Raw genomic sequence first — 5,778 nt, forward strand, 5'->3', positions numbered from 1 at the left:
AGTGAAGTGTAGATTTAGACATAACATATGAAATGCTACATATTTAAACCTTAACGTTTCAAAGCAAGATCAATTTTAGCCATGTTATAGAAAATTAGAAAAAACTGGTTTGACTAGTATTTAATTGTAACTTCGACCTTCCAAATATCAATTATATCTAAGCAGTCAAATCAGTTTTTTCAAATTTTCGATAGAGTAAGGCTAAAATTGAATTTTCTTAGAAACGTTAGAGTCAAATTGCACAATTCCATACATTAGGGCTAAATTTGCACTTCACTTGAAACATTAGGGATTAAATCCGACCCATATCTCGTTTTGTTTTATTAAGGGTCCCTTATCTTTTATTTCGTCCAAGACCCATAAAATGTCAAGGCCGGTCCTAACAATATGATAAATTTATTTTTATAAAAATATAAATCTTATTCAAATATTTCAACATAAACATGAAGTATTTTAATTTTTAAAATTTTAAATTGAATATATCAGTTTAGAAAAATTGGAGAAAATTATCCAATAAAATTTTAATAATTTCTTACCTTACGATTTAACATTCTTATAATGGTAACTTACATTTATATAATAATTTTGACATTCAAACTAATCAAAGGTCAAAATTTCAACCAAACTTGAATATTGAGTTGAAAAAAAATCTTCAAAACAGTAGATTCCACATTATATTAATAATAAAGATAATTTTAGTATAAATAAATATTGTATATATAAAATAGAAAACTTAATGTTGAATTTAGAGACATAATATACTTATTCGTTTTTCTTTTCCTTTTCTACCAAAAAAAAAGACATAATATACTTAAATAACAATACGCAAAAAGAGTCATCATGGAAATAATAATAATTTGATTACGATATAAAATCGTCACCAACTAATATAATGGGAATGATTATTATATGTTCATGAAAACCTATTAAAATACATGACAATATCTAAATTATCACTATAAATAAAATATTTAACATAATGTAAGTTGTCATGTTCTTTCTATTACATATTATGAAGAATAGAAATCATCGTAAGAATAATTAAACACAATGACAATATAAAATCGTCATTAATGTTTTCAAAAAAATTCGTCGTCGATTGACACAGTGTGACAATTGTTATATAATGTAATGTAAACACATTAAGATACATGACAATATCTAGATTACGTCACTATAAAATAAAATATATGATATAATCTAAGTTGTCACGTTTTTTCTATTATATATTATGACAAATAGAAATCCTCGTAAAAATTATTATATACAATGACAATATAAAATTGTCATCACCTGAAATAGTGATGACAATTGTTATATATCGTCATAAAAATACTTAAAATATATGATAAATATTAATAATGTCACTATAAAATTAAATATATGACAATCAACATTTTCATCTTTCGTTTTTATTACATTCCGATAGATAAGAAATGTCATAAGATAGTTTTTTTTATCATGACAATATAATTGTCAATAATTGACTTTTTTCGTCAAGGAATAATTTTCCCTCCAATTTTTTAGTAGCATTTTTTTGCCTCCAATTTTTTAAGTGACAATATTTACTTTATCGTCACAAAATATATTATATAGTGACAAAAATGTATGTTATGGAAACACACATTAAGTTTGTTATAAAAAAAAGTAAAAATGGTGACGAGATCTAATTTTTTGTCACAATCAGGCAGTTATAAGTAACAAAATTTTGTGCGTAACAGAAAAAAGTGTCATAAAAAGGCAATTTTTTTGTAGTGACTCTATTTTTGTAACTAAACTTATTTATTTAGTCTCAAATTAAACCGTACATCACGCTAAAAGATAGGGGTAAAATACCCCTATCAGTTAACCAATTATTTTGATCGGTTAACCTTTTATTTCGATTTCTAACCATTAGTAAATAAAAATAAAAATAATAAAAGAATTCTAAATTTTATTGTAAGGGAGACAACTGGTCAATGACGAGTTGAAGAGATTAACTACGGAGAGGGAGATGTACGTGCATTATGATCCATCAGTTTTGATTCCATTAAATTGTTTAGTCCTTATATCAAATTTCCGTCTAAAAATGTGTCAAAGAACAATTAAACAGATAAAAAAAGGCAAACTGCCCCTAATAAAATTTCTGGCTATAAAGTTTTGGAAAGCAAGTAATAAAATTTTATCATTATTTCTACATCCAAAAACATAAAGAAACAAAGACGCATAAACTAAAATTAGAGAGACAGTAACAAATTAACTGAGAGTTATTTACATATTTTCATCTTATTTGATGTTAATATTTGATAGGATTAAACCATTAAAAGTGAAAAAAATTTAAAGACCTTATAATTAAATAGTAGATTGATTAATGAGTTATGAAAAACTATATGGACTAAATAATTATTTATCCATATAAATAAATTTATTTTTATATTTTTTAATATTTAATTGAGATTCGATCGGTTTCGGTTAACCGCGGTTTTTGGAATAAAGAAACTGTAACCGTAACCATTATTTTTAAAAGGGTTAATATACATATTTGCCCTTTTATTATTACAGAAAAACACATATGCCCTTATCAGGGCCGGTCCTGATAATTTACGGGCCCTAGACGAAATAATAAATAAAGGGCCCTTTAATAAAAACATTTTACATAAAAAAAATTAAAATATATTTCAATACATGATAAATAAAAAAATACTTTATTATTAATTATACGGTATATATTATTACGTTTACTAAATACAAGTTTATTCAAAATGAAGGATATTTCATAATTTCTTTATATTATGGATTAAACCCCTATTTGATCCATGTGGTATCAAAAATTTATCATTTGACTAATGTGGTATTATTTGATAACATTTGCCCCTTAGAGTATTTCCATAAGAGAAATTTAACACATTTTATATAAAAAATTATCGATTTATTAAATGTTTTGTCAATAATTTTTTAATTTTATTTTTCTATATAGACTTAATACGTGGATAAATGAAAAAAAAATTAATTCCTTATTTATCTACATATTAAATCTATATGGTAAAAAATTAAATCAATTACCGTGTGTATATATCGCCTGTCAAAAATTGTGTCATGTGGCAAAAAAGAAATAACAAATCGATTAATTTTCCATTCAAAATGGGTTAAATATCATTATGAAAATGTTATCAAATGATTTGAAAAAATTTTGGATACTACAAATATTAAATATGAAGCTCTTAGCCTAGTGGTTGAGAGCTTACCTATGCCTTGGGAGGTTATGTGTTCGAATCACATCCCGGTCTGGTGGGGATTTTTCTTTCTTCTTTAATGTAAGCGCATTGTGCGCAATTTTTTTTAAAAAAAAAATATGAGTGTAATTCTTAAATTAACCATCAATCTATATTCAAAAAAATCAAATTGGGCCTCTTTTGAGTGTAAAATATTAATTATTTGGACTCTTTAAAACCTAAATAATTTTTAGAACTTTCTACATGAATATCAAATTGGTTACAAAATTAAAATTAAATCATTTCATCAAAATTTCTTTTTAATATATCATTATTTTTATATATACGAAATAAAGTATGATTTATACTCTAATTTAAAAAATTTAGACCCCAATTCATAAATTCTAAAATTTAGTAAATATATCCTGAACTCTCTTAATTTATAAATTTTAATCCTTAAATTATATGAAAAATAATAATTTTATTTATTTTACATAATTTAAAGTATCATTTTAATATATTTATAAATGTAAATAAAATTTTAAAAGTGAATTCACTAATTTAAAAAATAATAATTTTGTCTAAAAGATATGATGATCTAGTGGAATTTATATTCACTAATTTCAAAAAAATATATTATCTGAAAATATATGCTCTACTCATGAATCGAACACAGCAACATTTGGATGGGAATTCCAGGCTTTACCACTAAAAGATTTATGGGTTCCTTACATGGAACTCACTAATAATGTCAAATATTAATTAACACTCATACTGACAAAACTAATTCCAATAATGTCAAAAATTGTTAAATTATCATTCAAACAACACACCTCTATATTATAGGATGTTCATTCGTATTTTCTTCTTAAAAAAAATTAGAAAATTGAACAAATAACTTAAAAATTATTGGATAAAATAAAATCATATATCAATTTTTACACAATTTTAAAAAATAAAAAATATATTTTTTCTTTCACTCAACCACTCATCTGCTTGTTTATGGTTACCAGAAAATTTCATATACAAAATAATTTATCAACCAAAATACATGAATTTCTTAAATTTCTTGAAGATATATGAAATTTTAGAATGTTTTAATTTTAATTGTATAGAATTTTAAAATCACATCTTGGGTTTTGAAGTGAAAAATCACCCAACAGAGAAAAAAAAAAGACAAGGAAGATGATGAGTCCCTCTGTAAAAAAAGATGATTAGTCCCTAAGAATTACGGATTAATTAATAATTCAACTAAATAAAAATAGTTATTTTATTTTTTTTGAAGAATAAAAACAGTTATTAAAAAAATAGGTTAACCGATCCGTACTAGTATATGACAAAAGAATAAAAAAAATTGGGTTTTTGATATTCTTATTAATAGAAAATTAAGGAACTGATAAAATCAAATAAAATACCTACACTAAATGTAAAATAAATTATATATGTGACTATTGGTGTAATTTCCTCAAGATTTATTTGACTTTGATGTGATTTGTTGTTTAAACTTTATATATACGTACGAATCTAATAAAAATTTTAGACCCCTTACGGCCTTGGGCCCTAGGCCGGCGCACCCCTGGCCTAGGCCCAGGGCCGACCCTGCTCACTAATAATGTCAAATATTAGATAACACTCATATTGACAAAACTAATTCCAATAATGTCAAAAATTGTTAAATTATCATTCAAACAACACACCTCTATATTATAGGATGTTCATTCGTATTTTCTTCTTAAAAAAAATTAGAAAATTGAACAAATAACTTAAAAATTATTGGATAAAAAAAAATCATATATCAATTTTTCCACAATTTTAAAAAATAAAAAATATATTTTTTTCTTTCATTCAACCACTCATCTGTTTGTTTATGGTTACTGAAAATTTCAAACCAAAATACATGAATTTCTTAAATTTCTTGAAGATATATGAAATTTTAGAATGTTTTAATTTTAATTGTATAGAATTTTAAAATCACATCTTGGGTTTTGAAGTGAAAAATCACCCAACAGAGAGAAAAAAAAAAAGACAAGAAAGATGATGAGTCCCTCTGTAAAAAAAAAAGATGATTAGTCCCTAAGAATCAGGGATTAATTAATAATTCAACTAAATAAAAACAGTTATTTTATTTTTTTTGAAGAATAAAAATAGTTATTAAAAAAATAGGTTAACCGATCTGTACTAGTATATGACAAAAGAATAAAAAAAAAATTGGGTTTTTGATATTCTTATTAATAGAAAATTAAGGAACTTATAAAATCAAATAAAATACCAACACTAAATGTAAAATAAATTATATATGTGACTATTGGTGTAATTTCCTCAATATTTATTTAACTTTGATGTGATTTGTTGTTTAAACTTTATATATACGTACGAATCTAATAAAAATTTTAGGCCCCTTACGGCTTTGGGCCCTAGACCGGTGCACCCCTGGCCTAGGCCCAGGGCCGACCCTGCTCACTAATAATGTCAAATATTAGATAACACTCATACTGACAAAACTAATTCCAATAATGTCAAAAATTGTTAAATTATCATTCAAACGACACACCTCTATATTATAGGATGTTCATTCGTATTTTCTTCT

This window comes from Euphorbia lathyris, chromosome 10 (genome assembly GCF_963576675.1).
Source record: "Euphorbia lathyris chromosome 10, ddEupLath1.1, whole genome shotgun sequence".
Taxonomy (NCBI): domain Eukaryota; kingdom Viridiplantae; phylum Streptophyta; class Magnoliopsida; order Malpighiales; family Euphorbiaceae; genus Euphorbia; species Euphorbia lathyris.